This window comes from Sturnira hondurensis, unplaced genomic scaffold (assembly GCF_014824575.4).
Source record: "Sturnira hondurensis isolate 20B ecotype Veracruz unplaced genomic scaffold, ASM1482457v3 Scaffold0021354, whole genome shotgun sequence".
Classification (NCBI taxonomy): domain Eukaryota; kingdom Metazoa; phylum Chordata; class Mammalia; order Chiroptera; family Phyllostomidae; genus Sturnira; species Sturnira hondurensis.
The window spans coordinates 13,436,740-13,464,328 of record NW_028093985.1 but is presented as its reverse complement, the minus strand read 5'-3'; the positions used below and the strand labels follow the sequence as shown (position 1 = coordinate 13,464,328).

The following is a 27,589-nucleotide window of genomic DNA, read 5'->3' as shown; positions in this document are numbered from 1 at the left end:
GAAAGGAGACTAAGGAGTCCTCAAATGCCCGGAGGACAGGACCCGGGAGGAAAGGTCCAGGCGGGCACAGGGGCCGCTCAACGGGTCAGCACTGCCACTGCCAGACGGCGGAACCCTGGACTCACAGGCAGCGGGTCCTTGGGTTGCATTGGGGCCTGGCCAGCTTCTGCGTTCTGTTTCTGTGTGGGAGAGGGGGAGGAGGTAAAACGCAGAATTCTGTTTATCCAAAAAAGGGGGACTCTGCCTGAATTGCCCTTGCTTTTACTTTTCACGTGCGCTGTGCTGGGAAGACCATTTCCCAAACAACCTCTACACAAGTTTAGCTAACTAATGAAATAAGTGGAGGGGGAGGGAGAAGCCAGGTTGTTTTAGACTCCTGGACCTTTTTGTTATTTTTATTATTTATAAAGGCTCCTCTGTGTCATTATCAGTACGTTTGTGGTGTCGTCTGCTTCGTTGCCCGAGGGATGCGAACTCAAGCATCTGGGCTGTTCCACACATCCTGTCTTCTGTTGCTTTCCTCCTGTTGAGCCAACTAAGCACCTTTTTAATTTATTTTTATTCTTTAAAACAAAATTAAGTCCTAGGAGTGCTGATGGCCTTTGTTTACCGAAGCACATTGCAACTCCTTCCCCCGACTGGCCGAACGCAGGCCCCCACCCCCCGAGCTTTGAAGCCCCTGTTTTCCTCTAAGTTCGGAAACCAAAGTTCCTGAAGCTCACTTCTCAAACCCTTCCTACAGGCTCTCCCTCCCTCGCCGAAGAGAGCGCTAAATAACGATGTGTATGTGCGTATTTTTAACCGCCTTGGGTTTAGCTTTCAGATCTCTCAGAAGAACTAAGGCCCTTGCTCGACATCACTTGTTGAGGGCCTTTCCCTCTTAAACTGGGGGCTCGTGTCACTCCGCGTTGCTGGATGCAAGGGAGCTAGGACAGACACCGGCGCAGTTTCCTCGGCTCTGGAGCCCCCGCGTGCAAACTAGTCCGAGCGGCATATCCCCTCATGTCCACTAGAGGTCACTGGCCCCTCGCGGCTGGCGGCTCGACCAGCCGCCTACCGCTCCTTGAGCTCAAATTAGCCGCGCGTTAATTAACACCCGAGTCCATCAAAGCGCGTTCCTCGGTACAGTACTCCAGCAGGGCTTATATAGGCAACTCAAACCCAGCCAAAGCAAATCTCCCCAAACCCAACCCTTCCAGCATGTCCAAAATGGGAGACGCCTGAGTAACCGGGGCAAGGTATAGTGACATCATGCTTTAACTTTTGTTTGTGGGGCTTGCTAAATTGCTGTGAAGATAACGTTCTGCGGGTGCACACTGGTGGGGCCCGGCGCTGCGCTCCATCTTTCGGAGGCTGGGCAGGGCGCATTCTGGCCCCCGCAGCAAACTGGTCCTCGGGAGGATTTCTCCAACTTGCTAGCCACCGTGTGAGGGGCCCAGGTCCACACCGTCCTAGCGCACACGAAAGTAAAAGAATATTTATTTAGGCTACGGAGTACCGAGAGAGAGAGAAAGAGAGAAAGAGAGAGAGAACCCAGATGTCTTTGAAATTGGTAGAGGGAAAAAATGGAAACGCGGCAGCGTTTCTCATGCCTACTGATATAGTCTGGGGGAGGGGAGGGGGGATGGTTGAGAAGGACGCCAGGAAATCTACTCTGGTGATTTTAACCCGTGAGAAAGTGAGTACCTGCAAATGTCAAGACAAGGTCCCTGCCTCTTGCTGAGTGTGCGTGGTATTCGTTTTGTTTTGTTTTTAAAAGATCCATGTGAAACTTGAGATGTAGCTTTTTTTTTTAAGCCAAAGCTCAAATCTATTTTCCACAATAGACTGGGGAGACTGAGTCATGTCTCAGGGCCTTAACCAAATCCCTAAGAACTGTATGAAAGGAAGTCAGGGTTTAACCAGTAACACTCTCCAAGTTCATGGTATTTGGAAACCGCCATGACAAGCTCCTTTGGCATGGTGTCCTGGTAGGTGGACCAGTCACCTGAGGAGAGCTCCTAATTCTTTGGGAGAAAAATCTTGGAAACATTAGGCCGGTTCTGACAGAGGAGATTACAGGGTTTGCGGTCTTTCTATTTATCCGAGAAGCAGGAGGGGGTGGGGCTGTGTATAGCCTAGCAGTGTGTGTGTTGACCTTTTTCACAGAGTCACGGGTACAGACTTCCAACTATCTGGACATTTGGGTCTTTGGAAGAGCGGGATTCTGCGGGTGAACCACCGTTAGTCTAAACTGCTCAGCTAAGGCAAAAGAGATCTGATGTGTCCCCATTGTGGGACAGAGCTTCTCTTGGGTTGGTTTAATGATGGTCGATTAATGACGCTACTGTCCCTCTTAAGGGAAAGGGGCATCCTATCAGGCCACGCCGTGGGTACCTCCAAAGTCGCTGTCAATAGCACCCAGGTGGCAATTTCTGGCCCAGAGTGAGGGCTCCAGGAGGTCCCGCTGCAGGGCTGCTGGTGCCTAGCCAGTCCGGAATGAGGCTGAGGGGGCGCCCCAGGGAGCCCACCCCAGAATGAAGCAGCCAGCTCTGTCGGATGTTTTCTGCGAGGACTTTGGAACCTCGAAGCCGCGGCTTTGATTTTTCGCATCCCCAAATTAGTGGAGACCCATCCTGATGCCTCCCCTCCAAGATCCAGTCCCTACCATTCCCCCATCTCCTCCTAAACTGAGGCGCCGCCCTCCAGCCCGAAATTCGTTTCTCTTCCCCTTGGCATTTGGTCTGGGTGCTGCTGAGCCAACGTTCCAGGCCTGAGCCGCCGCCAGAACCCGATCCAGCTCCAGCACCGCACAGGTGTCAGCTTGAGCTGGCATTACGTAATGGACTTGGCAGCCGGTGCTCTTACCAAACGGAATTAAGGAGGGTGAGTGGCTTTTTTTTTTTTTTTTGTCTTTTTTTTTACCTCTCTCTCTCTCTCTCTTTTTTTTTTTTTTGACTACATCTGGTGTCAGGTGTACTTGATCCGCAGCAGCAGGTGTTTTTTTTTTTTCTTTTTCCCATAAAGACCAAGCGGAATGGCGGCCCAGGTCAAAGGGGTCCCAGAGAGGGGCCTTAGGCAGGCCTGGGCCCTGGGGTGAGCCCCCAGCTTCCCCGCCGGGAGTGCCCACCTGAGGTCCCCAGCAGCAGCTCTTGTGGCCTGAAGTCCAGGCTCAAAAAGAATGAGGGGTTGCCCACCCCCTTCTATTTTCTAACCGAAGTCTCTCTGTTAGGTTCAACCCCAAGACTATTTGCCTTTTATTAGCCTACCAATTCCCTGCGAGTGTGGACGAATGTGAGTTAAAATGCAAAATCAGGAGATTCTAGGTAAAATACCTCGACAGGTGACTGGGAGCCCCGCCTTCATCTCCATAGCTTCACCTGAGAGCCGCATCGGCAGCGCAGGTCTCTAAAAATCAACCAACGGGAGCCCTTTCGGGACCATTTCTAAGATATGAAAGCAAGGAACTCTGATCCAATTAGAATTAAAATCTTGTTACCGGTTTTGGCCAGCTGTAGAAGGGGACTGCATATACCATGAGCTTCCACTTGATTCGGCAGAAGCGAAAGACAATGCAGGAATGTTGGCATTTCCCTCTCCAAACCTTCAGTCTACTTGTGGGCGCCTTCTTGGACTTGGACGTCAGAGGCTGGCTTGTGCATTTAGAAACCAGAGGAAGGGTTCGAGCCTTACTGAGCCAAATGCTTAATTTTGAAGAGTAGGCTTAATTTAAAATGATAAAATAAGGAATGATGTTTACATGAACAATTCAAAGCCTAAATCTGAGTCTCTGTGCTTAGTTCCAATAGGACTAATTTATTTCATTGAAAGCGATATGAAGGTTAAAGCAAAGTCTCGAAGAGTTATGACAGTAACTGCGAAGGCAGTGGCAAGGGGCTGGTGTCCAAGTGGTTTTTTACTGCAGATTTGGGCACGTGTCCCAACTCCTTAATTCAGACTGATGAATTCAACTGAAAGCGCACACTTACAAAGACTTGAGGTGCAACTACAAAGATAAAAACATGTGTCTCTCTGGAGTAGCTTTCATTTACAGAGGTAAGGATGCCAGGTGAAGGTGGAAAGCCCTTATTCTGATAATTACATGACCCCAAAGTTCTCCTGCCCCTCTGTGTGGACTGTAGCACAGAGTAATGAACCCGAGTAATGACTACCTATAAATGAGGTTTTTAAAAATCTTGTAAATGATAAGCAGGGAGAAAAGTGATGTCTGCAGGGGCACTTTTAAAGCAAAAATTGAACTAGCTCCATGAAGCATGGTCAAAACGGTTGAGTAGTGAATTCTTGCTTTCCTTGGTGGGGCAGAAGCCAACAATTGTTATCACTGGAGCTCTCAACAGGAAAAATCAGGAGGCAGTACCCTTTACCCCTACCCTGTGAGTTTCTCCATGAATCCCATTTGCTGGGTCTTATCTAACTCTGAAGATCCTGTGGTGATCTGGGTAGGTACCAACCCTCACATGCAGCCGTGTGTTCCTGGATGGAAATTGGAAATATACTGACATTTTTATGCCAAAAAGACAAAATGATTTTGCCCTGAATCAAGTCGTTTTCCAGTTACCAGTCCTGTCTAATCACGTGGTACTTAACAGACTAATAAACTTAAAGCAAACTCTTCAGTGTGGTCACCACTGAGCCAGTGTAGGCTTGGGGGTGGGGTTCTTGGGCTCCTATAAAGGGCCTCTGAGAGAGGGGCAGGACATGCACCTTTGGGGGGTAACTGGCAACTTGTGTAATTAAAGCCTTGGAGGCAGTTTGCTAGCAAGGAAGATAATATCTCTGAGATTTGAGATGATTTTTAAAGAGGAATTTAACTTATAAACTTGGCTGGTTAAAGTGTAAAAAAAAAGATAAGTTTTGCAAACTACAAGCTTTATTGAGATACAACCCAAAGCTTCTTTAGTCCTCCTCTACCTTCCTTTTACATTAATTACACTGTGCCTCAGAGCTGTACCTTACTGAGCCACCTCCCCATCCTCCGGAGAACCCAACCCTAACCCCTCATTGGAGCAAACACTGGCTAATAATTTCAAAGAAAGGGACAAATTCTCTAAAATGATATTCAATAACCGAAGAAATTAATTATTGAGCAATTTTTAAATAATGACCAAAATAAGTTCTATCTCCATCATGCCACTGTACTGTAGCCTGAACATTGCCCTTATAAAAATACCCATTTCTAAATATGTGGCTGATCCACGGGATCCTCTCATCCTCAGAATCCAGGCCCCGAAGCGCGCAGATACTGGAGCACTGGGGCCCGGCTGGGCGCACAGTGCGTGCTCCTGGCACGGCGACTCACGGCGCGGGCTGGGCTGGGCTGGGGTTCTGCGTGCTTCGTGCTTCGTCTTCTCTCATCGCTCTCCAAAAGCATTTTTAAAACTCCACTGAAGATTAGCAAAATGTGATTCTCATTTGATAGATTGCCCAGCGGCTCGTTTTGCTGAAATGAAATATTTTTATTTGCCTGAAACTAACATAAGTTTTAAAGAACAACCTCGTTTGTTCCACTTATCCTCGAAATTGTGGTGGGTACAAAGCAGCAATATTTTATCATTCTTATTCTGGAACAAGATTTGACAGGTTCTAAAACATACCAAATGTTCTAATTTAATGTTCAGAGACTTTTTATGTGCCACAGAATAGATCTAAAATTCTATGGCAATGATAATCCCTTAACTAAATATGCAAATACGTTCTTGACCAAATCATCTAGTGTGGGAGAAGGGGGACAGCTATCATGACATCATGGCTATCATTTAAATTAAACTGTTTGGGGAGATATAGTTGTTAATAAAGCCTTCTTCTCCTGGCCCCACAAGGTCTCTCCACCCCCTCTGGCATTTTATGACGTGCCCTCTCACCTTCTGTGTAAGCAGAATTGTTGATCCCTGGGTAACCTATTGTACAAGTGCGGTGACTCGTCTACAGGTCAGCGAAGAAAAAATGCAGAGAAAAACTACCATATTTAAGGATAGTTGCTTCAGAATATATAGGTATGTGTGAGCTTAGAGTGTTGGCATGCAAACTTTTTCTCCTTATAAGTGTGTATGTGTACACAGGATTCTATCCCCGTTTTTGTACATCAAGGGCTGCCAGTAATCATTCCATGGGACTGGTTTAATACGTTTAACAGAGAACTAATGGGTCGTCTGTGTCGAAAAGCCTGCTCCTATTTTTTTTTTATCCCATCACTGTAATGAATCTGTTTTGTGCCAGTCTAAGACTCCCACCTTTATCCATAGTGGATGTTCTTGTCCCAGAAAACTATTTCAACCACTTTTGGTTCCTGATCATTGCTCTTATGCCCCACTCATTTTTCTGCAACTACGTTTTGGTTTTTAGCCTATTTTCATATTTAATCATAATAAACCATCCTTGCTGTTTAGAAAGTCAATTGATTCTGTGAGCTCACGCCTTGGTCCTTCTACGAACTGTATTTCAAGTATTGGATACGCTCGGACTTCGTCCTGGGTTCCGAGCTGCAGGATACTGAAGCTACTTTTTCCGTATTTCACCTTTTTCCTAGCCTGGAGAGTGCTCGCCACACACACACACCTCTGTATAAAACAAACAGACAAACCAACCCAAATTGAAGAACTGCCCCAAAAGTGGACAGAGACGCGGGGCTGTGGCTGACCCTGGGTGGTGCGAAGACACCCCAGTGAGCGGCGCCGCACCAGGGTTGTGGCTAAGGTGGGCGCCAGCGGCCAGGATGAGGACGCGCGGGGAATGTGAGGGCTTCCAGCTCTTGTCTGAGACGCAGGCGAGGATGGCCAGGCGCTCAGGAAGGAAATCAAAGTTCGGTAGATCTTGGAGCCCCTAGACAACCACCCCTGTGCGGGAGGAGAGCCGAGCTCCAGCGTGGAGCGGCCTCGGGCTCTCCGTCTGGCGAGGTGGAAGCTCTTGAAGGGGGTCCCGCAGCGCTTTTGTACTGCCCCGCCTTGGCCAGCCACGATCTGACGCACAGGCTCCCCCGGGACTCTGGGGGCGTCACACAGCAGCTGGGTGGGGAGCAATTTATCCCTCCTCGACCCAACCCAGCCCATCTTTGGTTACTTCACCCTGCTCCACCCAACCCTCCTCCTCCTCCTCCTCCTCCTCCGCCTCCTCCTCCTCCGCCTCCTTTACCTACGCCTTCACCACCTCAGATTCTCCACCTCCTCTTCATCCTCCACCACCCCTTCTACTTCCCCCTCCCCCTTTCTCTCCTCCCTCCCCCCTCCCTTCCCTCTTCCTCACCCCTCCCTCTCTCCTCTGAATAAGCAAGCTTTTGCCTCTAAAAGTCACAAGTAATGCTCGTGTGTGACAGAGAGAGAGAGAGAGAGAGAGAGAGAGGCGAGAGCCTGCTGAGAGGAGAGGCAGACGGGAGGGAAATCTGGCACAAGGGTTGAAATCAGACACAACGGCTGGGAGAGAAAACTTGACGCTTCTGGGCCACCATTTGAAAGGTCCTCGTTCGAGGTAAGTACTCTGGGGGCGGTGGAGATCGGTTCCTGGCAGAGTCCAGCCTCCGCCCCAACCCAGGGCCCGAGAGATGCGAACCATTACCTGGGGCTACTAAAATAATGATGAACATGAGGGTGGAGTGTGGTGGGCAGGCTCCAGACCGATAGCCCGGACCAAGAGGATGCTTTGCACCCAGGAGGTTGAACCCTGTGCTCTTGCCGTGGGGCACCCTGTGCGTCTCGCAAGGATTCCAAACGACTAAGGGGAGGGGGTACTTCCAGCTACCCGATTCCCCTCCCTATGCTGCGTGTTCCCACAGCTCCGCTCTGTAACATACACGCGTGCAAATGAGCTCCTGCTCTATCTTGGAGCGACAATTTGCGCACGGCTCAAACCTTGGAAAGGGAAAGTTAGGCAAGGCCGGGGCTGCACAGCTCCACGGTTCCCTAGAACCTACACTGGGGATCCGAGGTTTGCGCAGGGAATTGACAGTTTTCCTTTAAAAAAATTACCTCTAACGAAAATGTGTATATATTCAAAAAGAGTATTGGATTACTATGCCTGATCAGCTGCTGATGACCTACCAATAAGCGTTTTAAATGCACACGCACATTCGCGCGCGCGCGCGCGCACACACACACACACACACGCTATGTGTGTACAGTGGGAAAGGTCGTCCTAAGTAACCAAGAATTCAGAGTTACGAGGGCTTTTAAGTGTGTAAAGCTTTTGTATGTGTCCTCCATGTGTACGGAGAACAGAGGAAGTGGGCAGAGGGAGAGCGCAGTTGGCTCGGCGTTTCTGTGCCTGTGTGTTTCGTGTGTTGTCAGCTGGCTCAGGTTTCTAAGCGCTGGGCGATGCCAGGGGCGGGGGCTGGCATCCACCATCCACCTCGGCACCCTAGTGGCGAAACAGGACTCATTTGTTTGGTGCAGAGCGGTGACGACCTAGAAGAGACTGAAGTGTGGTTAGGTCGGCCCCCTGCCATCCATTACACCTGCTGCAGATGGCTCAAGTGGTAGAACGGTTTTCTTTGCGGGGATCAAGAAGGGAGGAGGCTTTAGCCTTGCCCCACTATTTGGAAGCACCATAAAGAACCAAAGACATGAAAGAAGCCATATTCTTACCATCAAAAGCGATAATATTGCGGCAGCCCATGAGTGAACCTAGGACATGTTAGTGACCTTGGTGGCTGACCCCAATTGATGACAGAGCAAAATTTTAGGACTACTATTTTTTAAATGAATTTTTGATGAAGTGCCTATCCCTACACACACATACACGTACATCTCCAACCAGATGCACACAGGTGCCCTTGGAGCTCTACTCTTGGAAGCCAAACCTCACTGAGCCCCTGAGGACTTCACCGAAGCTGAAAGCGAGGCCACTCCAGACTCCAGATGCAGCAGCCTTTCCCCTCTCCCCAAGCGATGTATGCAATTAGCCTGCCAGCTACCACACATAAGTACGCCCTGCCCAGATAAACATCTAGGTGGGATTTAGCAAGGTTTCAAATGTATCCAGCTTTGCGTTTTCACATGCAAAGATGTCCCTTCTGATTAATACTCCCATCCTTGAAACCCTTCATTTAGGTTCCTCAACCAGGAGAAAAGGAAGTACACACACACACACACACACACACACACCCTCCCAGGCATGCCCACTGGGAGGGCAGGTGTGACAAAGGAACACAGACAATCTAATGACAGTTTATTTAGCCTGACTTCATTCCTTAATTTTCTTGTTAAACAACAGGCATTAAAAGAGAAATATATTGAGGAAGACTTAAATAGAATGAGAAGCCTTATCTCAACCCTTACTTCACTATAATAAGCATGGATATTTCTTGTGGAGTAAGAATCAATTTCACTGGCCTAATTCTCTGTTCTAAATCAAGAAACATTCCTGTAATTAGGGTTTAATATGCTTATGCTTTGGAGGTGATTAGGAATACAGAGAAATCCCATCATTTTGACACTTAAATTCTACTTTTTCTATTTTCTTTAATGCTAATCAATAATTCTGGAGTCAATAAAATCAAAGAATATCAAGCAACAATGAGAATCCATTTTAGCTAAGATTTTCAAGCCACAAATAAAGCTGCATTCTAGAAACTCAGTGCTTCCAAAGAAAGGAGAAAAATTCAGTCCTGCATTTTTTTCAATGTGCTTTCAATACCCAAAGATACCTCTGAACTGGGTTTGGTTGATGGGTGGTTGCTGTGTACCTAGTGTACTTCAATTTTTCTGTAATTATTTTCCTGATAAGACTTCCATCTTACAATGAGAAGTTGACTTTGATGTGCAGTAGGGTGCAGAATAAATTGAGAGATATACCATTAGGATATAGCTCTATTTTATTAATTATTAGTAATACAGGTTTATTCATACATCATACAGACTTCTAACGGCCTGCTCTGGGATGTGAATTCACATATTACCAGCACACACTTGCACACACACACACACACACACACAGGAAAAAATAGTTGAAAAATGAGTTGAGGAACAGGCTCCTTGAGCATTTTAGAAATTTGTTTAATTAAAAAGAGATAAAAACTTGATTTAAAACTCTCAACATTAGGGGCACTAAGAGATTTTGCTGTTACTTAAACCAAACAAAATTTGCAGAACTTTTGCAATTATAGAGAATGCAGACAAAAAATGAGCCCTTACCAGACCCTCCCTTTTCCACTTTAAAGTCTTGTTCCAACCATTATGTATAAAGCTAAAGAAAACAATTTCCAAGATGAACTGGAACTTTCAGTGGCGAGTTTGTGCTTTTTAATTCTGGGATTTTCAAAGAGTAATATTTTAAATGGGAAAATCTCAAGGATTCCAATAAGCTCAAATACTCCCATTTGTGTAAGAGGAAAAAAAAAATGTTAACATTCAAGCAAGTTAACACCCGCATCACGTTCAGTCAGGTTTCTTGGGCCCAGGTGAGCCTCAGAACCTAACACTGGAAACAGAGGCATCCTAAAGAGGAGGGGAGGCTGACATCTCCCAATGCTGGGACCACCTACATCTCCTTTTCATATGAAATGGTTATTTGTTTGAACAGAAACGATTGATAGAGGAAGTAAAATTGTAATACAAGGATTGGCTCTTTCTACCCTCATCCTTGCTGGGTTTTCCTCGGGCCTCACCCTCCCTTGGCACCTTCTCCCACCTTTCCCAACCTACGCATTTACTATTGCATTTAGCGGGATCTACGTGTCTATCTATCTACTCTTAGATTTCGAAAATGTCACCACCACCCCATATTTGCCTCTACTTCCGGTGTAATTGAGATCATAATTCTGGAAGAAAAGCTATCAAATCTCAGTGCCCGGCGGCGGCGGCGAGGGCGCGCTCACGGTGCCGGGTTCTGGGGAGCTGGAGGGCTCGGCGGGTCCGCGTGCCTGGCGCCAGTCACTGCCCGGAAGTCTGCGTCCTTGAGTCGCGCAGTTCCCCTCCTTAATAAACTCTCCTCTTACCTAATTTGTAAAGATATCATCTTTACAAAAGAAATGGGAGGGGGCGTGGAGTGGAGAAGAGGCCTGGGTTATGAACCCAAACAGGCCAGGGCTTCAGTTTCCTCCTGGGTTTCTCAACGAACCGGGATGAGGCGGCCAGCTGCGCCTCTGGGTCCCTAGAAGGAAGAACCTCGGGCTGGAGGGAGTCTGTGCCGGCGCTGGTGTGCAGTCTCACCTCCCGGTCCCCGTAGGGGGTCTCTAGAAGCAGAAGCCTTGCCTTTCCCGGGACAGACCAGGCCCAGAGGGGCGGGCGGATCTTTGAGCGCAGATTCCTGCGGCCTCCCAAGTCCACGCACCCGGGCACTGCCCAGCCCGGGGCCGCCCCGACGGCCCCGACGCCGCGACCGCACGGCCAGTAGGTGTCGCTGTCCCCCTGCTGGCGCGAGCCGGGAGCCCCGCGCTGGCCCCCGCGCTGGGCGGGTTCCCAGGCCCGCTGGAGCTCCCGAGACAGGGCCGGTACCTCCGTGCCCCGGCCGGTCTGGCCAGGGCCGCAGCGATACTGGCCGCCTAAAGGGCCGCCTTCGAGGAGAGAAAGAAGCGAAGCGTCTACTGGGGCAAAACACGGGCCCCGACGGAAGCAGCTCGAAGCCATCAAGTCTCCCCTTTCTCTTCTCTTCACGTGCGGTGACCAGCGACCCGGCTCTGGGCGCCTCTAGTAAAACCCAGGGCCGGGTGTTTCACCTGGACCCCACAATGTCTTTAAATATAAATGAGAGGTTGAAATCCCCGCTTCGTGGGAGTTAGCCACAGAGAGCGTGCATTGATTTCAATTTCTTGCCTAAAGTGGGGGGGAGGGGAGCAGGGAGGACAAGAGAGAGGAAGGGAAGGAGAGAGAGAAAAAAAGAAAAGAAAGAAACCTGGGCCTGGCCCTGAGCGGGGGCTGCGTGCCGTCTTTTCCAGTGGTCTGCACGCAGAAGTGCGGGGCAGCGACCCCCGCCCCCGCCCCCAGCCCAGGAAGGAGTCAGTATGTGGACGTAATCGTCTCCCCCCAAAGCATTGCTTGCCAACTCTTATTCCTCTTCGGAAACCTAGCAGTTAGTACGTCTTGGGAATCTGGATTGAATTCTAGGTGCTGAGAATTCTACGCCCTTCTCTGGCATCCTGCGGGCTCCCTGTCGTCGGCCCCAGTATGCCGCCTAAGACATTATTAATCAGAAGCGTTCTTTTTGTGTGTGTCTCAGAAGGACGGGGTTTGGCTTTTGAATACCGAGAAGGACATTTACAATGGGTACATCCCATAGGTGACTGGAGATTTTACTTTGATTTTGAATGTTTCGTAGAAGGAAATCACTACTGCGATTTGAAAATAGGGAGGGAGATCGTGTTCAAAACGTTCAATTCAGAACCTTGTGTTATTGAAAGAGTTAGTATGCAAAATGCAACGGGCAATATATTTAAACTAACATTTGAAATCATATTTTTATTTACAATGTGGGGACATTTGGCTGTGAGTTCTTAATAAGACCCACACTTCATCTGTATTTTGGTTTAACATAATCAAATCGTGAAGAAAAATGTAAAGAATATAACAATCAACTATCAAAGAGGAAGAAAGAAAAATTCTTACTTAAAGTCCAAAATACTTCGGAACACTTTCCTTCGACTCTGGGCCTGGGTCTTGCTATCTCGCAGGGCAATGCTGGGCAAAATGCCAGGGTCTTTGAAGCAAGCCTTAAATTTGTAACGTGAGGTGGCCAACATCATCTTTAAATGTCATGCCTTTTGCTATGTTTCACGAAATTGGCTCCTTTCCGTTAAATCCTATATCTGCAATACAATTCTAAGTAATTATTTCTGATTGAGATGGCAAATTAATCATTTGGTGACATGGGTGGGGGAGAAACACGTGTCTAATTGGAGGTTGTGAAGTTCACTGAGGTGATATTTTTAGCTTGGAAGGTCTAAATTCATATATTTGGGTATCTCTCCTATCCTTTCTCCACTTCCTCCCCATTTTATTCTCTTTCACTCAACCCTTTGGTCTCCTTTCTCCTGCTTTCTTCCTGTTTCCTCAGCCTGTCTTTCTTCCCTTCCCCCTTGTGCCCTGGCCTCTCCTCTTTCCTCTCCAGCCTCCTCTTCCTCTCTCTCTCCCCCCACCCCCGCCCCGCACGCTCCCGCTCCCCCTTTCTGTGTGTACCTCTCTCCCTTCCTCACTTATTGTCTGATCCTATCAGCCAAGTTAATATAAAAGTAGCAAGTGGGAGACCCAGCACCCACTCTCACCAGCGCCCAGGGCACTTGGGCGAGGTGTCTGCCGCTGCCAGGTTACCGGCCTGAGTGGTGGCCTTTGGTGCAGGGCACGTTGCTTGCGGAGGAGTTGGGGTCTGTGCTGGGCTCATTCAAATGCCGCCCGCTGCTGCTGTGATTCGCAGGGACTCAGCCTCCATGTGGTAATGCGGGGTGGGGGGGGAGGTGCCAAGGGGCGGGGAGGGGAGGATGGGGGTGAGGGCGGGGTGGGAGGGGGTTCCAGCACCGCGCGCTCAGCTGCCGGGCTGGGACAGAGCACCGGGACCCGCGGCGGCGGCGGCAGCGGCTCTATCCACCCTCCAGCACAACATCCCCTGAACCAGAGATCCACAGTGCCACCGGCCCCCGGGGTAAGCCACACGCGCACACGGCAGTGACAGTGACGGTTCAGATGCTTCAGGTTACTACCTTGCACCAATAAGGGAGATTAGAAACAGAAAAAGATTACAGGGAGATCAGATATGAGGTGTACCTCTCTATGTCCCTTGTCACAGAGCGCGCGCACACACGCACACATGCGTCTGTACACACATGTACTCACAAACATCCGTACTTGCACACATTCCTTGCTATTGCCATCTAAATATATGCACCGCCACTCTAAGCCCTGCGACGTGGCCGGTGTGTTTGCCCTGATCCCTGCATAAAGGCAGGCAGGTAGGTGCCAGAATCCAAGCAGGAACAAACGAACAGGCACTATTGAATTGCAGTCAAACTCGAAAAGACATTTAACCTGCCGAATTGTTTCACTCAGGCAGGTGCCCCCAAGAAACCGGCAATTCTTCAGCCAGTTGTGAAATTCTGCAACTATTCATAAAATGTGTGAAAATGTACTTTAGAAAAGGTAATCTTGCTATATATGGCAAGGTAAGGGCAAACCTAAAGGATGAGTGTTTCCATTTTTTAACGTTTTACGTGCAGCCATCTGACCGCTTTTTATTGGGTGACATATCATATGAGCACTTTGGTGTAGGCTTGGGAAAACTACAGTCAGAGGCAAGGCTGAAAATGCCAGAAGAATTAAGGGTGCTAAAAATGGATGCTGGATAGTCCAGTATGAAAGGTGGTATATAGCTGTAGATTTTAAGTGGAGGAAATATATGTGAATATTTATATACAAAAGCTATTGGGGGGGCTAAGTCTTGTCCTGGGTATCTGTGCAGGTAAGTCATTCATAAGAAAACTAATTACCTGTGCATGTACTTGGACTTGTTTAATTGGATAAGCTGCATGTGTACCTGTTTGTTGTTCTTTGTGGCTAGGCAATTATAGATTCATTTTTTAAAAAATAATGGCTTGGAGGGAATTTTTAAAGTGGACTTCATACATATATATCGTTCAAAAGCCATTGTGCTGAATATAGATATATGGCCAGAAACAAAATGTTATTCTGTAAATAAGATTACCATTGCTTGACATCTAACTCAAGGCCTGTATATTTTAGGGCAAATCAAATGGCTTAATATAGCCAAGTGTTTTGTTTATTTATTTTCATTTCAAAGTCAGGGATTAAGGACACTTTTCAATCAAGGTAATGTGCACCCCCCACCCCGCCATCCTAAGATAAAAATGACACTCAGTAAATTTTGAATGCAGCAGATAAGGTACAACACACAACATGGTTGAAAATGTCTTCCTTGCAGAAGGCTGTCCATTGCTGTGTCTACACATTTTAGAATACATTTTTTTGGGCAATAAAAAAATGCTAGAAAGCAATAGGACAGCGAATGCCGCACCTTTCAGTTAACCAGCACAAAAATTCTGTAGAAATCTTTGGAATCACTTTCCTTTATACACACATTATTTCAGATGCACTGGCCCAAGCTGTCTTTTTGTTAATATGAAGTTAATTAGACAATCAAACTTTGAGCCTTGAGCAATGGGCATTACAGCCCATCTAGGGTGTATGTCAGGAAAGGAAAAAAAATGTGTCTTTTCTTTCATGACCAAACCAGGAGGTTATACAGCTGGCATTGCATACATGACAGATGTGCATATTTGGAGCCTTAAATGAACAGAAGCAGGGAGACAACTGTGCATATTATCCAGCAAGAGACAGTAGCAGATACTCGCTAAAAAATACAGACAGAAAGGGACAAGAGAAACAGATAGACATGATAAGATAGCAAAAAAAAGGGAGGGGTATAATCAATAAAATAATACAATCTGAACTTTTCACGAATTAAAAAATGCAAATATATCTTTACATATGCATCAGTATTAAAATAATACACGCTGGAACCAACAGGAGCGGGAGCAGGAGGAGGAGGTGGAGGAGGAGAGGTGGAGGAGGAGGAGAGGAGGAGGAGGAGGAGGAGAAAGAATGGAGGCGCCGCGGAGCCCTGATTATGCATGGGCTGGAGCTGCCTCCTCTAACCTGTTCTTCTCGGAGCCGGGCAGCCGGCGGTCCTCAGCCGCCCACAGAACAGGAACCGAAACAACCGTTCCCGAAGACTACAGCGTTTATTTTTCTCTTTTGGGGGTTTTGGCGGTTGTTTCATGGGCTCGCCAACTGGCCCCTTTAATTAAAAGCTTCAATAAAAGGCGATCGCGCCAGGAATTCACCGGCTCCTCTTCGCGCAGGATTTGCATATTTTTTTAATGCCCTAATTTCCTTGATGTATGTAAATGTAGCCGGACGTAGTGGGAGACGGGGAGCTGACGTCAATGGACGTGACCTCGCAGCTAAACCTTGAACGTGAAGCCGGGATGGGGGAAAACACGGAGCGGCAGCCGATGGAGCCCGCTAGGGCGGGCAGGGGCAGCGGCGGTGGCCGAGCTCAGGCCTGAAGGGGCTGAGGGGGGTCCTTGCCAACCCCAGGAGAGGACACGCAGCCACCTTCTTTCTCCTCTGCCCGGCTCCCAGCCTCACCAGCCTTCCGGCGCACTCGCAGGCTCTTGTCCTGAACCGGCAGCCCCATCAAATACACGTTGTTTTGCTTCCCTCAGAAAACCAACACACCCAAAAAACAACAAACCAAAGACAACAGACAAACCAAAGCCAGTTCCCAAATGTTTTAGACCAATGCTCGGGTAGCTTATCAGAAAGAAGACTGACAATGGAACATGATTTTTTTTTTTTTTTTTTTTTTACTTCTCTCCACAAGAAGAGGAGGGGGAGACCTCAGACAACAGAAAATCACTCCTAAAACACGATAAGCTACACGTGTTTCCAGTAGGGAGAGGTAAATCACCCAGTTGATTGGTGGGGGCTTCTCTTTTGGGTACCTGTTTCCCTGTGCAATTATGCACGTTGGCTTCAATAACAGCCATGCTACTAGCATGCTTTTCAATGTGATGGGAGTGTCTCTCGTGTGCGTGTGTGTGTGTGTGTGTGTGTGTGTGTGTGTGTGTGTGTTGGGAGGTGCTGGGGCTGGTGAGCACCAAGGCAGGCGCTGTGAGCCAGAGGAGAGAGATCTGTGTTTCTCCACGGCCACCTCTGGGACTTATCTGCAGGGACATGTAGGCCAGACAGAGCTCCTGGGCAGGAGTTCGAGTTTCACCTACTTGAAAGAGGTGCTGGTGGTGGTGGTGGTGGCGGCGCGGTTGTTGGAGGAGGTTCTCTCTTAGACAGCCAGGCCCTACGGATTACATTGTTTAGGGAGGGGTTCATGAGGTGCAAACGTTTGCGCTGCCGCTGCCTCCGGCGATGCCTGGCCGGATTTAGCCTGGTGTGTCTTTCACTTGGAGCTCTGCAACCCCGGTGAGGAGGTAGCGTCTCTTCCTTACCCGGCAGGGAGGCCTTCAGACACCCGCCCCCCGCCCCACCGAGCCTTGCAGGCCAGCTCGTGCGTGTCCACGCACTGGGCAAGGGGCTGCTGGTAACTCCCTGTGCGCATCTGCTTCCGCCTCTGCTGACCACCCTCTGCCAGGCGGCTAAGAAATGGTCCTCGGCCTCTTCTGGACCAGGGCCGTGTAGAGCTGGTGGCGAAGGGCAGAGCCAAAGGCTGGCAAGGAAGGGGCTCCCGAAGCCGCGGTCTTCGCTTCTCAATGCTGCCCTTGGCCGCCAAGGCTGCGGTTTCTTCGTTCCACCTCTCAGCCCTAGCTTTGTTTTCCTGACATGCTCGTGGCCACTGGGCCCCACGCCTGAGAGGGGAATGTGTGCGTGTGCACGGGGGGCGTGCGCGCGCGGCGGGAGGGGGCCCTCCCGCCAAGGACACGCCTGGCTGTCTGTCCTCCGGCTGCACTTGGCGGGAAAGCTGGGGGCCGCCAACCGGGCTGCAAGCTCCCGGCTCTTATTACCCCCTCCCTGCTCCCTGCAGGCATCATTTACATACGGGCCACCCGTCAGAATTTTTACACCACCCCCCCCTTCCCACCTCCCGTCGCACGCGCGCAAGCTCCAAAAGAGCGCCCGCGCGCGCAGACCTAGGTGCCCAGGCTGCGGCTGGCCAGGGCGCGCAAACAGGCCCAGGGGTACAAGCAGCCCTCAGCAAAAAGAATTCGTGCACCCTCCCTCTTGAGCCTACATCCCTGACAGCCTTCCCGATCGTGTTTCAGGAAGCCAACCTTCCCAACCAAGCCCCCACCCTTCTCTCACTGCTTACTCCCACTCTAACCCTCCACATCTCTCTGCCTCTTTCCCTGAAACACACATACACACACACACACACACACACACACACACACACACGCTTTTTTCTTCCCACTCAAATAGATAATCCCTATGGCGAGTCCCTGGTACCTTTTGAATAGCTCTGGAGTTTAAAGAATAACAATCCTCATAATGTATTTCTTGTAATTAGCCAAACACATTTAACAAGCACAACAGAAAGAAGGGGAGGAGTGAGGAAGGGAGACTTGAACCAAAAGACCTTTCTTTAAGGAAAAAAAAGTCTGCAAGTCAAAAGGTCATTCTCCAAGTTTGTAAATAAAATAGCAAAAGGAGTCTTAAAAAGAAAGAGAGGAAAGAAGAAAGGTAGAAAAGATCCACAAGTTACATAAAATGGTGCATTGGAAAAATAAAACAGGACCGTTCTTGAGAGAGAGAGAAATCAAGGTGAAAGAACTGGAGGAAAAGAGAAAAAGAGAGAGAAGAAAATAAAAGGTAGAAAAGGCAAAAGAAGTTTCCAAAGAAATGTGTGCTGTGCAACCTACAATAGGAAAATGTAGCCATTGCCCTCCTTCAGACGAGACATTTCTAATTTGTTCCGTCTGTCAGGAGGGGACTATGAGAGGTTTGGGTGCAAATTCATTATCTCTGGCAACGCAGAACGTAGTGTGGGGACTGAAAAAGACCGTGGCAATGGATGAACAATAGGGCTTCAGTTCATCAGTAACAAAAGCAGTGGGGAAATTGGTTGAGTTTCAGAGCACGTCCTCCTCGGCAGAGGGGGCTGGACTAGACCTTGGACAGCCCCCCCAAAAACTTGCCGAGCCTCGCACACACCACTTCACTCTCCACTCCGAGGCTCAAGGAGCAAGTGCCTGGCGTGGGGGGGAAAGTTGGCTTTTTTTTCTTTCTTCGTCTTTTGCTCCCTTCTCTCCTTCCCCAGAAGGGAAGGTCCCTTCAAACTATTTTAGACCCAATCAAGCAAGAATCACCGGTGGAATTGAGCGGCAGTTTTAAATGTGCTAAGGAGAGGGATGGTCTGAATTTTTTTCTCTCTCTTTTTTTTTTTTTTTTTGAGACGCCGAAAGGAGCCTTGGTTGTGTAACTGCGGCCGCCCTGTGACTGGATCTTGTCTTCTGGCCCGCGCTTTTGGATTTGGGGGCAACACTGCCTCGCTCAGGAGCAGAGCACAAGTGAGTACAGTGGCGGGCCGCAGGCGGCAACTCGGCCGACGGCGCGGGACCCTCCCTGCCCACTGCAGCCCGGCTCCCGCACTCCTCACCTCGCCGCGAGCCTGTGCCCGCAGCGACGCTGCAGGTCGCTCCGAGGGCCAGTCCCCGGTTTGCTTCAGCTAATGATTGTGCGTCTTGGATTCTAAACCTGTTGATCTCTTGAATTGTCTAAGCCAGGACTGTTAATTATCCAGCGGCCTGACTCCCCATTGCAAAGAGAAGCCAGGACATTTTCGTGCTGGGAAGGGAAATTTTGTATGCAATTTTGGCTTGGTGGTGGTGGGAATTTTCCTTCTTAAACCTAGAGCCAAATACGGTTGTATTTTGCGTTCCTGGATTCAGGATTAGTATTTTGAAAAATTCTTTTAACCCCCTCAAAGTTGCAATTACCTGGCAATGAAGAGAGGGTCTGATAGGATTTTGGTGGAAACTTACACACAGTAGCTAACTGACCTGGTGGATTTCCACTCCCTTCTTCTCTTTGCTTTTTGATTTCTGCGAGGCAAGAGGAGGCTTTGCAGGGTTATCCCAAGTTCAGATTTACCAAGATGCAACCACTGCGGTCAGTTACTGGGACTTCGAGCTCTGGCGTCCGAGCGGAGGCCAGTCTCTGCGGTTTGCTTGAAGCCCAGACTCTGGTGAGGGACGCAAGACCGTCCTTCCGCGGCCTGGAATTGTCTGAGGAAACCCGGGGAAGTGGGAAGCCAGGCAATGCATTTGCATTAGAGTCTGTGGCGTTTTTCTCTTGCAAGGTACCTGAGGTGCTTGAATGGAGGACTGTCTTTAGAGGTCAGGGCAGCAATGGAATTGATCAGAAGTTAGACCGGAGGCCCTGTCAAGTCACGGCCACGGCCAGGGGGGCTCTTTTGGAGCAAGGGCTGCCTTGGGATCAGAACAGTGGGTTTGGATCCGGCTTCCTCCCTCTCCTGATGCCCACCTCTGCCCACCACCCTATTTCTCCACCTTGGCACCAATAATTAGGACGCTGTCTCAGGACACGAGCTCCCATAGTCAGGATAATTGAACCAGTGCAGTACTTTCATTTTGCAAAACCAATAGCCCCACCCTACCACTTCAAAATAACAATAAGCATTTTTAAAAATCATAACAGAAAAGCAACCTATTTCCAGGAGCCCAGGAGTGTAAGACTTCTTGAATAGATTGAACCATGAGGGGTGGGGGAAGGGAATAAAAAAAATCCACCACTTTAGAGCAATCAGGTTTTACATTATTCATTGATTTACTGGAGGAAATAGCCAATCAGGAGCCATAGATATGAATGCACATCTCACCGTGCTGTGGCCTTACAGTAAACTATTTGCATCTTTCTAATGGATTAGATATTTACCCAGGGATTCCCATTGTTTGAAAGGCCTGGAAATTCAGTCCCTTAAACATTTAGAAAATATGACTTTGTTCCAGTCTTAAAATTCTTTCAGAGAAGAACTCTCCCTCTTCTTTTGTATGGCAGGTTAAAATGTTCAAATCCCTAATGTTTCTTGAGTCCTTCTTCCTTCCAAGCTAAAAATAAAAGAAGAAAAAATCAATTTCCAAATCCCTCCAAGATTCTGCATATTTTGCATTCCCATTATCATGCGTGTCTCCATTTAAATGCAAATTAGCATATTTAACTCTGTAGGTGCCGAAGCTCAGGATACATTGCACTGGGGGTTTCTGGAATCTCTTAGCATTTGAAGGAATCATTGCAATTGCAATACTTTAAATAAAGCCAAATGTATACATGTATAAATATATATTTATATTAAAACTATGATTATGTTTTCTTGACTGTTTTTTCAGATGACTACTGAGAAGCAAAAATTGAATAGACAACCCCACCAACCAAAGGTAATTTTAAAATCTACATTTTACAAAATTAAAGTGATGTACAGAATCAAAGTAGAATATTATTTACTGGGTGGCAGGTCTGCAGTTCATGCAATAGATACAATTCCAGAAAAATCTGAGTTTTCATATCTGCAGTTTTTTCTCATAGGTAGCTTTTGTATATAAGATATTAAAGATAATGTAAACATAACCTGTAACTGCCTATAAAAAAGAAATTGGGGACACAGGATAAATAATAGGACACTTGTTACTAGAAAGCAAGCCAGTCAAGTACTTTGCCTGAACTATACAATTCACTATAAATTAAATAGGTTTTATCCAGAAAATGGTAGTCTTGACTGTATTAGTGGACTGTGGTTTACATGCATGAGAATCATACAAACTCAATATTAAAAAGAATTTTGGTGATAGGCCAGTTCTTTATATACTTCGCAGTAGTCTGAATAGGATTCATAGAAGTGTTCTAAGTATTAGTGGCAAACCTGATGTATTTGCATTTATGGAATAGCATAATTCTGATAGGAATATGTGGAAAATCATAACTTTTCACTTTTAACTTAAGCAGAGACTGTTTATTCCCAAGAAAACCAGGATGTTTCAATTCATGTTCAGCCATCTAAAGACCTGTAAAAAAGATTTTTCAAAAAGCGTGACAATCACGTCCTAGTCTACTGCTCATTAATGGGAAATTATTAGAGAATAAGCAGGCAAGTTATTTGAATTCAGTATATTCTTCAATATGCAGATTTTTTTAAAAAAGGTATTCTGTAGCTCAGCTAAATAGCTTTTTGAAAAGCAGAAAATATCTGGAATAAGAACCCATAGGTATTAATAGTTAATCCTAACAATGTATTATAGACATTGCTAGGAATCTTTAGAGCACAATTGTTTCAATTTGTCTCACATATATATTTCAACTTGTCTTTGAAATGTATGTGATAAACCATGATGTAAACATTGGCAATATTAAATAATTAGGTGCTCAGTGTTAAATCTTGCTATATATCTTTTCCTTCTCCATATTTTGAAAAATGATGGAGAGGTAAAATATTTAATTGACTGCCCATAACCATTATATTGGCTATTTTCACTTTTCAAGGCTCTCATAATGAATCTACAGTACAAGTAACAGGCATGGAGGCCAGTCCTGGAGTCAGTTGATATGACTGTGTGGTATTGCCTTAGAAGATGCTATTTTAAGACAGTATCTTATGGATCTTCTAATTGTAGAAGCATCTCAAATGGTCAGTGTCGTGACTTTCATGATAGTTACTTAGGTTCTAAAAATGCATTTAATTGTTAAATGTGGAAACACAGCAGCATTAATTTGCAAATTCACACAAATATGGAGGTGATGCACATGCATTCATGCAACACATCTCTTTATTTTCACCAGCCCCCCTCCCAAACGTGTATAAAGCAAAAGATATTCTAAAAATATCTGGCATATCCTGGGGTTTTGACTTAAGGAATTGAATTTATCTGATCATATGCTTGTCCTATGTAGTAGATGCCAGTTCACTAATGATTCTGCTCCTAGGGCTTGGAAAGCAAGACTAAAATAATCTCAATCTTCCAGGGCAGCAAAGCTCATTGGATTTTACATAATGTCAAAAATGGCATGTGCTTCAGTGATGTGTTTAGTTCTTACCCAGTACCTTATGTTATCACCTCTTAGTGCAAGAAAAAACAGTAACTCTATAGGAGTATGTTTCTATGAATTAGTTTATAGTTTGCAATATATACACATATATTCCAATGCAACCATTTCTGATTGTACATCCTGGGTCAAAATTTGATAAGAAAAATAAATGAGAGATTTCCTTAGTGTAGGTTTCCCCCCCAATAACCAGGATAAGAATGCTCACCAAAAAAGTAAATTAATAAAATATTTAGGGAAAAGTTGGCATTCATGTTACTGAACCCTATCTTTAATTGGTGTAATATTGCTGTTTGTACACTTATTTGGAGGCTTTTCTAGAAATTCTGAATTTCTTTACGTATCAGTCTTTTCTATAGGATTTATATATGTGTGCTCTGTATGTAATTTGGTAAGCATATTCACACTCACGTCCTAAATGAATAAATCAGTGACTCAATGAAAGAGTTCATTCTAATTCTGAAAGTGTTTTAGCCATTGGAGAAAATAGTTATTCTATAGAAATGAGAGTATTGTGATAAACTAGTGATGTGTGAAATGAATATGAAGATTTATGACATTGGCTCATAGCATATATTTTAAAGAATAGTAATAACACCAACCTAATTCATAATTTTGGGAAATAGTCCATAAAGTTTTCCCATCTACTGTTCCTTATATATTCTGTCGAGGGGCATCTGTTAGAACTGTACATGTTATAGACACACTAGACAGGGATTACTCATTGGGAAGAAGAGAGCTCTTTTAAGTGATCATATTTACACTTTGAAAAGTGCTAAGAAAAGGAATGTTGCTAATTAATCCATAAAATAGTATTCCCCTGTAGACAGAAGAAGGGTGAGGGTGGGGAAGGGGAAGATAAAGGTAGAGTTCTCCTCTTACCATTCAAGTGTTTATGTCTTTCTCATGAGGTAACAATACTTTTTTCATAATTTCATAAGGAAGCTTGGTGCATTTTGACCTTCTGTATGAAAATTGATGTTTGAAACCATAGACAAAGGTTCAACATTTATTACAGTGGAGTTGTGTACAACATTAGAAACTATTGCTACGGTGTGTACCTGTGCTTCATTCTAAGGCACACACCTTACAGAGAGAGTTTTTTTTTTTTTTAAACCGGGATGAAGTCGGCTCGCTTCCAGCCTTCATTTTGAACTTACAGAACAAAATACAAATACGCTACCCTATCACCATGGTACATAGATACAAAACATGACTGAGCTGTGAAGCCATTAAAAACACACCACCAGAGCAATGTAATCACACATCGACTCACTGCGTAATGCAGAGCGGATTCCCAGCCCCAGAAAGCAAGGCCCTGCTTTAAGCAATAGCAAAGTGCCTTCCATCTGTCTGCCCATGCAATCTGCCAGAAGAGAAATTCAGGCAAAGACGTTCCCCAGATCTGAAATGCTTTTATCTGTCCTTAGAGAGAGATTTCTTCCAGTCTTTGGATATTAGAGCGATCTACACTAGCACCAAGGAGGTAAAAGGCCGCGGGTAGCTCTTCCAGGAGCAGTCGGTAGTAGTAGCGGAAGAGATGTTGATTGAGAAAATAAGGCTTATTGCGGTGCTGCCGCTGCTGCTGCCGCCTCTGCCGCTGCTCAGGCAGCAGGCCTGGGGCAGTTGGCTGATCACTGATGCATATCAATAACCGTGTACTTGAGATTTCTCATGACATCATCATTACCTTGGTCTCCCGCGGTCTCGAACCTTTGACCTTGCCGGGCTGGTCCACATTTTGGCAGTGAAAGCCCTTCCAATGATGGCCCTTTTCTCCTTCTTTCAGACCGGGGGCAGCAGCACGCCAGCAAGAAGGCATCTTCTCTTTCCCAGCCTAGAAGCCCTGTGAAATCGAGGATCTTCCCCCTAAAACACACACACACAAGATATTGCAATCAAGCTGCTACTGCTTGGTAAAAAGCTCATGGTGCCTAACCAAAAAGGATCAGGAGCAGATCCTTGAATCAGCTGTCACTTCTATAGAATGGGATTTTTTTTCTTCCTCCTTAACCTGCACTGGAAATTGCCGTTGGCTTCATACATCTCCATAGAGGGAGGCTAAGGAGTCTTGCGTGAGAATGAAGCAATTTACAATGCAAATAGAGGCTTCTGAAGGGACGGATACTGCTGCTCACTCATAACCGCTTGCTGCACCTTAATAGCTGGTTTTATTTTCTGATATTAATAGATGAATTGTTGGCTAACGTTGCCGGAGATTACTTGCTGAAAGGGGGAAAAAAGTTCGGAATAAACTCTCAAAGCAACAGATCTCGTTTGGATGTTTTAGCCGCACACACAAACAGAAACCAGGTCTTGTTTACATACAAGGAGGAATCTGAAGCGCCTGCGAGTGCCCTGGAGGACCACTCTTCGGTACTGCCGGAAAGACCGGGATCTGGATTCAGGCCAGAGGAAGACAGAGGAATGTGAGGGAAGCGAGTTGTTATCTTTGGTTATCTAGCTGTATGAGTGTATTGGTCTTCATAAAGCTAGATAACCGAAAGTAAAAACTCCTTCAAGATCGCCGGGGAGCATGTGAGAATGAAAGACTACGAGCAAGAGACAGTAAAAACCAGAAAGGTCAGGAATACTTATTGAATCTAACTTTGTTTCGTTTTTGTTTTTCTTATGATTAAAGGTTGGATTAGAGGAAATTAAGTGACATACATATGCCAAAAATAAAGGTGCCAGGTATTTTGAGAGGGGTTGTTACAAGGGAGAATTGTATAGTGCTAATGAGTTAAGAGGCATGTGCAGTTCATCCTACTTAAAAGCAAAAGTTCAAATACGAGGTTTTTTCCCCTATCTTAGAAAGCTGTTGTAGAGATGACTGATACCTGGTTTTAAAATGATTTCATATTATGTAGATGTAGGCTGTTCTCTTTTAAGGCCCCCTCCTCTGATAAATTTTAAATTTTAAGTTTCGCTTGGAAACTGCATGTGTTGGGGGTGTTTCAGATTATATGAAACTGGACTGTCAGAAAAGTTTATACTGGAAGGTTAATATTTTGTGTCTACTGAGGACATAGTGCTAGTAGGGAAATGCACAAAAAAATAAAAAGCAGAGGCTGATTTTTATTCTTCTATTCAAAATACAAGGACAGATGCTTCTCTGTTCTAAGAGGGTTTCCTTGAGGAAGCTATTGAAGCAGAAAGACATGATGGAGACGAGATCGCCTCCCCTCTTGTCAAAGTGTTAAAAAAATGTTCTGTCTTACTCTGGGCCTAGCATTGGAAATGAAAGTGACATTTACGCCACAACCCACGTGTGCGCCTCCTCTCTTTTTGTTTAAGGATGATCAGGTCTATCCAGGAAACAGCTCTGGCATCCCAAACTGAAATAATTAGGACGTATATAGACCTGACAAAAATGGAAAGGGGGTGGGGAATCTGAGGGTCTGTCTTGCCTAATTGATTCCGCTAAACGGAATGCAGGAGATGTGAACGGCAGGACGCTCTGATTCCCACGCTCGGGGGCAAGTGGTAAAGCGGGGCGGGCCGCCTATGACAGACAGCCCTGTTGGGGGGGGGGGAGTATGAAAAAAACATCAAGTACACACCATACTCATCTCCATCGCTTAAGAAAGTAGAGGCATTTCCCACCCACAGCCATCTGCAGCCTCCCAAATGGAAGCACCGACTGGTCTGTAGCTGCTGCATGCTGTCTGTTTCTGTTAATTTTATAACCACTGTGTAATCTGGCCATAATTAAGTTTGGCTCCCTTCTTTGGTTGAAATTTTCAATATTTAAGGAAAGCTAGTAGAAAGCAGTTTCAAGAAATCACCAATCCTGCCTGCCCCTTATGTCAGATTCTCAATCCATACTTTGTGATCACCTTTTGGCTTTTATTTTGGGTGAGTAATATTTAAAAATACATATCTTTATATAACAGACATTATCATCACTTCATCAAAGTGTTTACTTTACCTCTTACGTAACAGTTATAGAAACTTGGCCTAATTATGCTAGTTGACACACTGGAAGTAAAACTATGAAATCATCAACCTGTAGAAAGTTGCCTACAGTAACAGTATGATAAAAGGTTGTTTTGGTGTGGTCTCAGCTAGAAACATTCTAAACAGCCATTTTTATTTAATCTAAAAGTGACTATGCTTAAGCAAAACTTTGACTTTTTGAAGGCCCCTATAGTAATCTTTTTGTAAATATCTTTACGTTTGCCCACATGTCACCAAGCAAACATCTGTATAGGCATTTAAACATAAATTCAAGCATCGCAATAAGAATACGCCCCAAATCCACATGGCCTAGATGGCTGACAATCCCAGTCCCAGCTCTGCAACCCCTCCAAAAGCACTACACTTTCCTTTGTAGCTTCATCTTCTTTTAGGACTTCAGTCTGGAGAAGCCCTGTAAAACCCCTGATAGTTTCAGTTAGAAACTCTCAGAGACTTTGTTCACGTAAATTCTCAATTTGGCTGAGGAACACGTGCCAAAGTTTTACTACTGTAGTGACCGTTGAGAAGACCCTTGTTTATTTACATTTGAAGCACTGTTTGTGCAAACAACCTTTCATTGTTAAGTGCCTGTATTCCTTTCATTTACTTCATGTCCAGGGGTGCTATTTACCTAGACCCATTGTCTACTACAATTAACATTTACATTACAAAGTGTGTGGTTTTCTTTCTCAAGGAGGTTCAATTAAGGCAATAAGATGTTTGCTGGGGAAACCTATTGTTTACTGAAAGCACTCAATGGAGTCAAATTACTGAAGCTTTTGCCTACAACTCGGTCTTTTATGTAAACATGTTAACTATAACATATAAGTAAAATAAATATTATAATTATGTGTTTGCCATTGTCATATCAAACTTGCTTTGTATCATACTAATGTTACATGACTTATCGATCAATAAAAATGCATTTCAATGTTATTATTTTCATTTTATTTTTTGCTGTTCCACTGCTCTTGCTGCAACATGTCCCAACTTTTCTTTTTTCTATTACACATCAGACTTTTGACATTTTGTTTTATTTGTGTGCGTTTAAGAGAGGGACTGTATCTGACCATGGGTCTGAAGGGTGTGTGAGGTAATCTCTACAATGACCTTATAATAAGGTGATA

General features: G+C 45.9%; 1 long non-coding RNA gene across 3 annotated transcripts; it reads left to right on the top strand.

The window, feature by feature from the left end:
• Positions 1–1,169: 1,169 nt before the first annotated feature.
• On the top strand, positions 1,170–27,385 carry LOC118977362 (uncharacterized). Of its 3 annotated transcripts, none has more exons than XR_005064508.1 (4): positions 1,170–1,238; positions 18,841–18,955; positions 20,795–20,842; positions 24,292–27,385. It is a non-coding gene; the product is annotated as an uncharacterized LOC118977362 (long non-coding RNA). The 3 variants fall into 3 exon arrangements; XR_005064506.1 differs by lacking the exon at positions 1,170–1,238 and adding an exon at positions 7,207–7,461; XR_005064507.1 differs by lacking the exon at positions 1,170–1,238 and adding an exon at positions 13,468–13,560.
• The last annotated feature ends 204 nt before the right edge of the window (positions 27,386–27,589 follow it).